The sequence below is a fragment of the Onychostruthus taczanowskii genome, unplaced genomic scaffold (genome assembly GCF_017590055.1).
Source record: "Onychostruthus taczanowskii isolate IOZ18803 unplaced genomic scaffold, ASM1759005v1 scaffold77, whole genome shotgun sequence".
Classification (NCBI taxonomy): Eukaryota; Metazoa; Chordata; class Aves; order Passeriformes; family Passeridae; genus Onychostruthus; species Onychostruthus taczanowskii.
In genome coordinates, this window is record NW_024505561.1 from 3,492,037 (window position 1) to 3,504,381 (window position 12,345).

Below are 12,345 nucleotides of genomic sequence, written 5' to 3' on the forward strand. Positions count from 1 at the left end.
TTACTTTTGAAGATTTAGAAGACAGTATCTCAGAGAAAATGTTTATGAGGGGGTTATGTTCTGTGTATCTGTCCTGTAAGCCAGAAGAGCACCTTTGGAGTCATGGCAGTGTGTCATAGAGGGCTATTAATGACCTTAATCCATGGATTACTGCATGATAAACTGTAACAGCTTCTTTGTAGATGTTCTTGTATATTGGTTGTCTGCCAATGGGATATTTTTTTTTTTAACAAGCAGACTAGTGTCTGCAGCAAGTGGGCAGTACTCTGATTTTACAAAAAATAAGCAGCTCAGTGGAAGGGGGTCTTATGTACTATTTTTATGTGCTGTAAAGTCTCAGGTCTGTGGCTGGGAGGCTGGAGATAAGCAGCAGGACTCGGTCACCCCTGGGCTGGCAGGACAGTGGCTCTGCAGTGAAGGAGGTGCTGCTGCTGCATCGTGCTGGCCAAAGCAGTGATGCACCTGTCCTTGATGCCTGAGGACAGCGTCGCTCTCCCTGCTGCTACCGGGCACTCATGGTGGAGTTGCCAGCTACTCAAGCTGGAGACTTTTGTTCAGGGATGGTTATTGTCTGCAAATAAAACTGGAGTCACAGACTAAGCTAATAATACCATGAAGAGAAGTCCTGAGGGATCACAGGGGATAATTTACTGACAACTGGCATCATTGCTCGGTGGAGAGAAATCCAAAACCCTGGAAAAAAATGTAGTTAAAGGAAGTAGCTGTGTTTTCACCTAGTGTGGAAGGACATCTGTCCTGAAGTGCCAGCCCACTCCAGCCCAGCTCTGGTGGCTGTAGTGGTGCTGCTCTGTCCCCCTGCCCATCATCACCCTCTCTCATGCAGAAGAGAGCATGCGCCGGTGCCTTCCATCTTACATCTCTAGTTGAGTCTAATGGGTTAAATTGCTGGGAAAGATGGGATTTTAGCAAGAATTCAGATTGTGGCCTGAAGCACAGGTGGAGGCACAGGTTTCTTCCCACCAACTCTGCTACAGGTTGAGGGAAATCCAGTGGTGGGATGATAGTGCCTTCAACTGCAGCTCCTTGGCTCTGTTCATAAGTTGGAGCTGTGCATTTCCATGTGTTACCTGATCCTGCTGTGCACAGGAAGCTGTTTGGGACCATTGTGAGTGCAGGGCTCTGGGATGTGCTCTCTGGTATTATCTCAGGCATTATCTCAGTTATTCAGAAGAGTGCTTGTAAATTGACATTTCCACAGCAAGAATGTGTGTGCCTGGTTAGGCCAGTTTGCTTATATTGCTGGCTGAGAGACTTTAGGTTAGTCACATAAAACTATTTGGTATGTAGCTTTTGGAAGTACTGGTGTTAATCATACAGTTTCAGAGTAAGGCTTTTGGCACTTAACAAGTGGGATGACTTTTCATGTAAATGAACAAGCAAAATAGTCTAGAGTTATAGATAAAATCAGAATTTAATTTAAGAAAAACAAGAGCTGTTTTCCTTGCTGAACATTGAACCACAGTTTAATGCAGGCAATTATTTAGCATTTATTTACACAGCATCTAGAGCTCTGGAGACTTAGCCTTTTAACTGTCTTGGTTTGGTATATCTGCTGTAAAAATAAATTATGCTGAGTCTCTGGATAAACATCTTTCTACTCAGAAAGACAATTTTTTTTTTTTTGTTTTAGTCTGTGCTGGAGTTATGTTACATTTAGGTGGTGCCTGGTAGTTACAGCTGCTCCCTTAGAAGTCAGTCAAACACAGGATGCAGAACTCTGAGACAGACTTTCCTTTACACACTGATTGATCAAAAGACTCCCTGTTCTGGATAGGGACATATGCTCCCCTGCATGCCATCTTCTTTCCAGATTTCCAGGGCAGACAAGGGAGCATGCTATCAGTATCTGCCAGCTGGATCAGACTACCAGAGCACCAGTATGAAGCTGCAGGAGAGAGTCCAGTGGAAGGTCACAAAGATGATGAAGAGACTGAAGCATCCTTCTCATAAGGAAAGTCTCAGAGAGCTGGCACTGTTCAGCCTGGAGAAGGCTCAGGGGGATCCCATCAATGTGTATAGACACCTGCAGGGAGGGTGCAAAGAGGACAGAGCCAGGCTCTGCTGTTGTCTGCCCAGTGATAGGGCTGGAGGCAACGGGCACAACCTGAAACACAGGAAGATCCCTCTGAACATCAGGGAACACCTTTTCACTGTAAGCACTGGCACAGGTTGCCCAGAGAGTTGTGGAGTTTCCATCCTTGAAGATCCTCAGAAACTGTCTAAGATGTAGTCCTTGGGCAGTTGTGTCTAGGTGACCCTGCTGGAGCAGGGGTCAGACCATCCAGAGGACCTTTTCAACTGCAACTGTCCTGTGACTGTGGGACCAGAAGCACCTTCACACAGACTTTCACGTAGTTTTAGGATCTTTCTCAGCTAGCAAAAGCTGGCTTTGGGACCGAAGGGCGTAATCCCAGCAAGGGACACTTGCCTCTAAGTCACACCGTGCCCTCCTTTGTGCTCCCACTGCTTCTTTGTGATTGTGCAGCGTAGCAGGTTGGAAACATAAGTTGTTGCTGTAGTTGCTGCAGAAGAGAAAAGGGCTATGTGGCACCAGCAGAGCACTGGATCTCTTCTGCCACTGACAGTGCTGTGGCCTTAGGCTGGCCTTCTGGAGTAATGTAATTGCATTATAATCCAAACTTTCCTGTATTAAAGAAGTATATTTGTTGTTCCAGTGGTGCCAAGTAAAAGGTCAACAAAATTTAATGTACCTTGTTTACTTTTAACTGAGAAGGCATTTTTGGCTCCCAATACCTCTTCTTGCAATACTTGACTTTAAACCCAGCAAAAGTTGCAACATCAACCCATTGGACTGATTACAGCTTTGAGGAGCCAAAATGCTCACTGTGGAAGACTGACTGGGCTCTGAATATCCTTCATCTGTGAGATGCTCCAGGCTAGACAGAAATAGCTAAAGACTAATGAGCCTGGGTCAGATTCAGGCCAGAAACCTGCTGGTTTCAAGCCAGGTTCTGCTGTATGTGCTTCTGAGAGGCAGCTCAGCATTTGTTTCTCCCTCTTTGGTGAAGGACAGAGTCTGCTCTGTTCTGAACAGGGCGTTTGTGGGATTTTAGGGGAATGCGGGTGGATCATCCCTGTGCACCCCACAGATGGTGGACGTACCAGTTGGACTGATTAGGCGGCCACAACGTTGCTGTCAGCAATGAGGCTCCAGCCAGGAGAAGCCCCACATGACTGGGTCACCGGTGTGGCCACACAAACTCACCCAAAACTGTACTGGGCAAGTGACCTTGGTGAGCTTAATGTAAGGATGAAAGTGTCTCTGGGCTAATCTGGTTCACTGTGCTTGAGGTGAATGAAGGGGACCTTTCCTGGCAGGGCCCTGAGCCCTGATGGAGGGTGGGAAGATAAAGGGGGCTGAGGAAGCACTGCCAGAGCCTTGTCTGCTGCCATAACCATCCTGAAACCTCTTTGGAGCCCTTACAGGCTCCCCTTTGCATGCCTTTGGAAGGGTCTGTGAAGTGATCTGTCTAACACAAAAGATTGAATTTCAGAAACTGCTTCCTTTATGATTTTATACTTCTCCCTGAGTTGAAGTAGCTTAATTTAGAATTGATTAATGTGAATGTATAACATTTAGTATATCACATTTAGATCCCTCCAAGATGGACACTATAAGCAAGTCTGTTTTCAAGACTTTCTTGTCCTGTTAGTAATAAAGAACAAAATCCTTTGAAATGAATACTAATATATAATATAATGTGTGAGGACAAGAACATGCAACACTTGGCTGTATTTGAATCGGAATAATTTTTAAAAAACCACATTAAAACGAATGGTGATGTTTAGGAGGGGGAAAAGGGGAGAGTTTGGCAGATAAGAAAATATAATTGTGCATTTAGCTTAGAGTTAACTCTTATGTTTGCAGGCAAGTCTGAATTTTCAGTCCTGGTGTCATTTCTTGACTCAGATTTATACCCTTTCTGCAGGTCAGCTACTAGAAGGATATGTTGTCTAAGTTAATACAGGTAACAGAGATGGTATTGTGAAGATACTGTTGTTGCAAGTTTTATGGTGGTAACAATAAGCAGAAGCTTATTTGGGGCTCGTGATAACTTTTTCAGTTTTTCATTAGTGCCTAAACCCTTCAAACTCTTCTATTTATTGAGCCAGCAGACTGTTGTGAACTGATCATCAGCATTTTCATGAAAGCTTTTTAAGAATATGTCTGTCTGGTCTCATTTGGCACCACAGAATAAAAAGTAACTGAAAGCTGTGCACAAGCTTGTTTACCAAGTTAAAAGGTTGCTGGGAAAACAAAAGAAAAGAAATTTTAGGACATCCACTATGTTAAAAGATCTGGAACTGAAAATAATCTTCTTAAGATGGCCTCAGCTTTATTCAGAAAAAGTGGGGAAAAGGCTTTGTACAGTGAGGAGGGTGTTTGTACCAGAATGAGCTTAGAGTTGGGAGGCAGTAGGTAGTCATTTGTCTTCCTGTAATTCTTTTGTGGGTCTCTGAATATTTTACAAATGTCAGGGACTCAGGATCATTTCACAATTTGAAATAAGTGGTACCTGCTCACACTTGGCAGGTGAAGCATTCTGAACACACTATAGGTGAGCATGGAAAGGGAATTAGCTAGTTTTGTCTATATTAGAAAGCATTTAAATGAGTGTTTTTAGTGTCCTAGCTGGCTGAATTTTTGTCCATCACTTGGTTATGTGGTGTGACAGAGTTCAAAGACAAGGTGAGTTCAAGGTCTGTGCCCACAGCTGGTGGGAAAGAATGACTGAAATGGGCAAAGTAATTCCGCTTGGGCAATAGAGTGGCTTATACCTCTTGGGCCCATGAATTTTGCCTGCTTTGCTTCACAGTGACCCAGTTTCAGCAGGATGTTAGGGAATAGGCTGGCCTTTTCAGTAGTTGTGGGCTCTGGGGATGTGGAACTTGCAGGGTGTAACTTTTCAGATGGAGGATACAGAATCCACGTCTCATTCTTCCTGCAGAACAGTTTCCTTTTTCACTCACCTCTGTTTTTTCTTGTAAAATGTCCAATAATCTCTATGTAGTCTGAGAGCACTACCTGGCAGAAGCTTTCATGTGTCTGAGTTGCTGCAAAGTGTGAGCTTGAAGAGAAAGTGCCAATCAAGGCCAGTTTTAGATAACTATTAACCTAGTGGAGTTAATTCGGACTGAATTAACTCTGTGGGCTCCCTCTGTGTTCAGAATATCAGTGGCCACCCTGGGGCTGACCAAAGCCCCATTTAGCCCAGTGACCCAGTAATGGCTGTAGTAGGTGTCTTGGCAGTGGTGTGTAAACATGCCGTGGCTTTCTGGAGTGCTCTGCTGGCTCCTAGGGATGTGCTTCCAAGGGACATTGAAAGCCAGACATGGTGTACTTGTACATAATAGCTCTCAGTCACCATCTTTCCACTGGATTTGTCCTGCTCTTTAACCATGCTCACATTCAGCACACACGGCAATCTCCTCCACAACTTCATTATGTACAGCCTGGAAACCAACTTCTGTTGTTCTTTTCAAACCTCCCCATCTCATGGATGCCCCCAGTTCTTGTACTGGAAAACAGAAGAGATTCTCCTCTGAATTGTCCTAAGGATGAAACTGGGTGGGTTTGTTTCCACTGACTTCACTCTGGAAGGGGCATGTTTCTCCCTGGTGAGTTCAAAGGAAGCCTTATGAGACAAGATTTTAAATCTGCTTTGTGAAAATGCTGTTCTCAGGACAGGTACGATTCCCACAGGCTCTGCTTTTTCAGGCTATGGCAATTTTTGCACTCAGAATAAAGTGCTGCGTGGAATTATGCCATTCTATTTCCTGAGACTGTATTTCATCTTATACCAAATCCATGCAACTGTGAGCAGCCGCTAAAAAGAGGTGGTTACATCCAGGCCTATCACAGCTAGCTCCCCATTTTTATCTCTGTTCAGGTGGTCATGCAGCCATGCAACTTGAGTTGATCCAAAGAAAAGGGAAGAACTGCATTAAATATAAGTTGGAACTACACATTTGGGCAGCACTATCTTGCATAAATTGAGGTAAAAGGGGTTTAAAAATGGATAAGCTTTTTTTGAAGACCTCTTCTTTATCTCTGAGCTTAGGGACTCTTAGTATTCCTTGTTTGTTTAATCACCTGTTCTTGTTTGTTTTCTGATAAAAACTCTCTTATGTTTCCCTGTAGTCCTCAGCAGGCACAAGTTCCTTTAGTACTTCCTTTTTCCTGTTTGTCTCCCTCATATCTATTCATGCAGCTGTTTCCATGCCAGCTCTTCTGGCTTCTAAGGGTTAAAAGGAAGGTAAAATTGAAAACCAAGTAGCTGAACTGCTGGGCTGACACACTTAAAAATTCATGAGCTTGACTTAAATTGGTAAAGAGAGAAACTGCAATAAGCCTTTAGCTCTTGTATAACATGATGTTTAGCTGTTTAAGTTTTTTTTAATCTTATTTTTTAAAAAGGCTGTTGATCACTGCAGAGGGCATTATGTTCCTTGCTAGGGTTTGTCTCTCTGCTGAGAGGAACATTTTTGATTTATCTCAGAAGATCACAGCTCATCCCAGCCACCTGTGGTGCTTAACCTGCAGGAGCCCTGGTGAACTGTTAGAGCTAAGCCAAGGGCTGGCCTCTGTGGTAGAGGGCCACTAGCCATCAAGTCTGCTCAGAGGAGCAAGTCTTAATCTGCTGCCCGTGTCTCTGCCTTCGGACCGAGGCTGTGAAGAGCAGAGAAGGTGAACCAGTTGAAGTTCATTACATAGCCTGCTACAAAAGCTGTGTGTCTCCTTCAAGGCCCTGTTTTGTCTTTCTCAGCAGCAGCACCAAGAACATGAAGCTGTCCTGGCTGTGACTGCTATCACCTGTCACCACCTGAGCTGCCAGATTTTAAAACTGCACACCTTGTTATAAGTTCCACTTTCAAAGGAGAATGCAGTTGGGTACTGAGCTACGCCGGCCTTCCTTCCCCCTGAAGTCACAGGCAGCCCCTCTTCCCAGCGGTGCGGTTCAGCAGCAAAGACTCTCAGTGGTCAGAGCAGATGCTTTTCACCAGCAGATGTGTCACAACAGCCTGTCATCCTCTGGCCTGTTAGGGCCACCTGACGAGAACAAGGGCGTGTTACCAGTGCAGTTTCCAGATGTGAATGAGGAGCTGTTGCGAGTGCTCTTTCCACTGCTGGTTTCAGTGTGTTGGAACTGGCTGAGCAGGTCACCTGGCCTGGGGACAAGGATGAGCATGAGAAGCAGAAATGGTTGAAAGCAAAAGCAGTTAAAGAACAGTCACTGAGGGAGGTAGTACAAATCTGTCGTTAATGAAGTGTGTTTTCCTGAAGGACCAAAGGAGTATGCAGTAGTTCCTGGGCACTGGTCTTGCTGGGCTGAGCTAACTCTTCCAGCTTCCTGCTTCCAGAACAGACTTGCAAAGAACATTTCCAGGTGCTGTGCCATACCCCTTCACATCAGATGCAGCTGCCACTCGGTTATCAGTCTAAATCTTATTAGGCGAAGAAGAGCAGCAAGGCAGATTAGTTATGGCCGCAGGAAACCTTGTATGAAAGGGCATGGTGTTTGCCAGATGTGCTTCAGATTTTCAGGCACTCCGGAGTGTTTCATATACCCATCAATTCACTGTGTAGATTTTGTTGCTGCACAGATCCATGCTCCCCTAAGCCTTATAATAACCAGTTTGTGGGTGTAGTGAAGGCAAAATTCAATCAGAGTCTCTGACTCATCCCATCACTAGGATTTTGAACACAAGAGCAATTGCTCACTGCCCACTCCTCCCCCACGCTCCCTATTAACTCAGGTCACTCACTGTTCCCACAGGCTTGCTCTCTCCAGGTCTCCCCACCTACTCCTTTATTTTTCTGGCAGGTGGCTCCTCTTTCATTCCAGGTGCTTTTTTTTTTCCCCTTGGCCTTGTGTACGTAGCTTTCGCTCAGCTCAGGCGTCAGCTCTTCTTCCCAAGCTGTTATACTTTGACTGCATCATAAAATACAAAAGACAAGGTTGTGCTTGTCTGATGGAAAAGCCTAGTAGAAACAAGACCTGTATTCCTATTGGTCCAGTTAATCCCCAGCATTGGAAAGATATTTAAAATCTAAAAAATCAATACAAGAAGAATTGGGGAGTTTATTTGCAAGTCTGTTTGACAGCTGTGCCCTCTCCCAACTTATCTCCTCATATGAGAACTGGCACTTTTTTCTGAGGAGATGAACTTCATTTGAAATGTATCGCAAAAAAAGGAAAACTGTTATGGTTTTAGAGATTTTGGAACACCACTGAAAGCCTGCTGTGAGGTATAAGTCCCACAGCTGAAATGCAAAAGGCAATTAGAAGTGTCCCTTTTCTGTGACCTTGATGTTTGTCTTGTGGCTGTGGGCATGGTGTGCCACCCACTATTAGATTCCTGGAAGGTCTTGACCACAATAAAGAAGAAATTAATAATGGTGAAAATAAACTGTCTTCTCATCTGCTTTGTTAATGAGTTGTGTAACAAGGGGATGTGAGCAGTGCCTCAAGAGTCAGAAAAGCCCTAATGTTTGGAAAGATCAAATCAAATCATCAAGTAGTAAAGACAAAGAAGTAGAGAATCAGTGGAATACTGCGTATGAAAAGCATATGAGGGGTGTAGCAGCTGTGGTGCAAACCCTGGTGTGTACTTGCTGGCTCAGGGGCCCAAGGGAGTTGTTTTGCTCCCTTGGGCTGCTGTCACCCTGCAGGCTCACACACTGCTGCTCAGCCCGGCACTGATGCCATGCTCCTGACTGACAGGTGACCTGGTGCAGTCACTGCACTGTGGATCTTCCCTGTCTCTTGAAGTTCTCAGCCCTTGCTCCCTCGCAGGACTCCTTGGCTTGAGTGAGAGGAGATCTACAATGTGCGGTGTCATGGCAGCTGCAGGGATGGCCTGGCCTAGCAGCCCGCCAGGTGTGCTGCTGCCACCTCGCCTGCACATCCACTAGGCCAGGCAACTTTTAAACTTTGTAAAACCCCAGTTTATTTACTCTAGTTTTAAATTCAGTTTGGGCCCTGAACATTCCACAGTGAAGCTTTGCCTCTGACTGAATGGCTTTGTTTACCATCTTAGATGTTGTCAGGAGAGGAGCTTACCTCTGTACAGATAAGCAGTGGCCATAAGAACTGCCCAGCTGTGATTCAAAGCCAGCTGAGCTGCTGGGACCTTCTCTGTTGGTTCACAGTGAACCCAAAAATAAAATCCATCATGTCAGACATTGAACCAAGCCCTGCAGGCTGTTATCAAACAGGCCCCTAGCCTTCAGCCCCAACTGAGTAAAACACACAACAAAAGCCAACTTCTTAAGCTAGATATAAAATGTGAAGGTCAGGAGGTGTATCATGATTGGGGGTTATTTCAAGGATCATTTGCTAGATTAGGCCATCCCTTTAAAATTAATATATATTTATTTGCTGGGGATAGGATGTGAGTCTTTGGGCTTGATTGAGCTGCCCAGTCAGAGGCATCTGATTCTGTTTGAGACGCCCTGGATACTCTTGATGGCTTTTCAGTGGTGTGTCAGAGAAGTGCGTTGCCTTTGTTGGCACCATGCAACAGTCCAGGATATCCCTGGGTGCTCCAAGTGGTCCTGCTAACTTCTCCGTGGTAACAGAGTGAAGCCCTTCTTGAGAGGCAGTGTTAGCTCTTTTACTAACTGGAAACTCTGGTGTGAACTGCTTTGGGTAAAAAGGTGGACAGTGCATTTGCCATAGTGATAATGAGGCTAAAAAAAAAGCTGGGATATAGGCCAGACTCAGAAAAACCTGTCTTCTGTAGCAGAAGAATGCCCTTGTGGAGACCAGGAAGGGGATGAACTAACTGGTAATTTAGAATTCCCCATTAGTGGCATGAACAACTAATGTAAATTCATTGGTTTGAAATGGTTGTGACCCATGTAACTGGGCTCATTTTTTGCTACCTATGAGGAAGGTAAATCTATGAAAAAGAAAACCTCTCTAGGAATGTTATGGCAATGAACTCAGCCTATTAAAAATAAAAAGATGGACAACCTTTTGCAAATCTAAATTAAATACCAAATCATTAGTACTGCTTTATGAAGATTTTAAAGCTAGAAATTAACCAGAATATGCATTTGAAAAAAAAAACCCCATGAAATTTACAAGGAAGTCTTGTTCCTCTGAAGTATAATTCTCCCTTACTTCATTTGCAGATGTGAACACATGAACATCTGTCAAGTGCTATCAAATATGCATGTAGTTTGTTGATTTCAGACACAAAAGAGAGAAGGATATTTCCTTTTCCAACAGTATCTTAATGGTAATTTTCCTAAACTAGTGGATAATAATGGATGTCATGAAAACGCAGGCTGTTCCCTGCATGCATTTTGCCTCACACTGTGCTTCAAAGCGCTGGTCATACCATATGTGTCAGCATCACTAAAAATGCAGGCATGGGATTTGCATGTGCAGAGTTGGAGGTGTGTGGATATTGCTATGGAGGTACTGCGAGCATCTTATCATGTGAGTAAATTAGCGTTAGTATGAAGGAATATGAGGGTGATTGTGTGCTTCATGCTGAACATGTTGATGGTGTTGAAATTCCATCCTGCCATAGTTCTTGGTTTAAATCAATATAAATATTAATTTGCTGCAAAACTCTGGTTCCTTCAGTGAGAGCTGTGTTAACTGATTAGTATGCATGAACCAGTTTGTGTTTGAAGTGCAGCAAATGTCTATGAGTCTCCTTCTTTAATTGAACCTTCTGGCTATAATTGTTTTTAGCCTGGATTCTTGAGGAAATGAGGCTTACACAGTCAGTCTGCTTCTCTCTCCATCCTCCCCTGCTAACTTGTAAACCCACTGGCCAGTTTCAGCCAAATTTGACAGAGATCATACTCTCAAGGATAGTAAGGTTCCTACAAGTTTTTTTAAAAACAGGTAGCCTAATACTAGAGTGGAGAAAGAGAGCCCTCCCACATGGAAGAGGCTCTTAGAGCATGCAGACAAGGGGAAATCCTTAAAACTCAGTTAACCACAAAGAAGCTGGGGTTTGGGATTTGCAATCAAACATGTAGAGCTCCGCCTTCATTTGAGCTGATGTTTGCAGCACTAGCCATTTAATGATAGTAATGGTGTTGGGGAGACATGTGGCAAAGGACTGCCTACAGCCATTCTCCCTTACCTTTAGCCTCTGCTTGCTTCTTGAGCCTAGTTTTCATGATATTTTCCATATTCAGTCTTTTCAAATAGTAAATTTATCTTACTGAGTCGTTGGTATACTTACCATGACTTCTTTTTCTTCAGGGAGAAGGAAATTTCCACTAGGAATGCAGATTTAGGTCTTATGGGTGTGCAAGGCAGTGAAAGGCTGCTGGATGATAGGTGGGGAAGGTGACACCCCTCAGTGAAGCTGGCTGTTGTATAGACAGCACCACAGAAATTCTGCAGGCAGTAAGAGAGAGCGAGAGAAGATTTAACACTCTAGAGTCTGTGGGGAGTGCTCATCTGGAAGGAGGAGGTTTGCAGTTACCATCCCCGCTGCTGGGTTTCTTGAGGCATTTTTTTCTTTAGACAGCCACTTGAAGGAGAAAAAGGAATACTGTCCTGGAAATAAAGGTGACTGTGCTTTATGTAAGAACCATATGCTGTTTTGTCCTAAGCTCATAGCATCTCATTTTGGTTTTGGGGCAGCAGCCCTCTAGGGTTGTTCCTGTATCCTGCAGCAGTAAGCTGGTCTTCTGCATCACTCAGGGCTGGCCTAAGAGATGGTTACTCTTACTTTCTTTACCCAGCCTTGATATTGTTGCCATATAGTTTAAGTCCTCTACTGTTGGACCTGTAGATGGTGTTTTAAATGAGTACTACTATAAAAAAAATCCCATTTATCCAGATTCCCCTAACTTACCAGCAGTACTGCAAGCAGATTTTCCCTTATCAGATTCTTCAGTATGCCAGCTGTTACAATATATGTAATGTGTTTAACGAGCAAGGGAGTTTATTATTAGGTAATTAAATAAGGCTGTTCTTTCTAATTAGTTATTTGCCTTTCAGTCCTGGATGTTGCAAAAAGATCCACTGTGATTTGTGTCAGCTGTATCTTGGTGTGCTTTGGTTTGCTATAAAGCAGCTGTGCATCTCAGCAATGCATGTGAGAATCAGGGGTGTGAAAGTAGCCAGCAAGTTTTTAATGTGAAATGAGAAATGTTATCACTGGCTAATTAAGTAGCAACTGAAGGTTAATTAATTCATAATATATCTGTATACATGGCCAAATTCTATTTAGTGGGTCAACTTATTAATACAGATGTGGAAATATCAAATGAAAAAGTAGTGCAATAAGTTAATAAATGTGTAGCATCTTTGGATGCTATAA

At 43.8% G+C, this 12,345-nt stretch overlaps 1 protein-coding gene across 7 annotated transcripts in view; it reads left to right on the top strand.

The window, feature by feature from the left end:
• Positions 1-12,345, top strand: part of MBNL2 (muscleblind like splicing regulator 2) — a 106,640-nt gene that overhangs the window by 39,678 nt on the left and 54,617 nt on the right. The gene's annotated exons all lie outside the window — the stretch shown is intronic.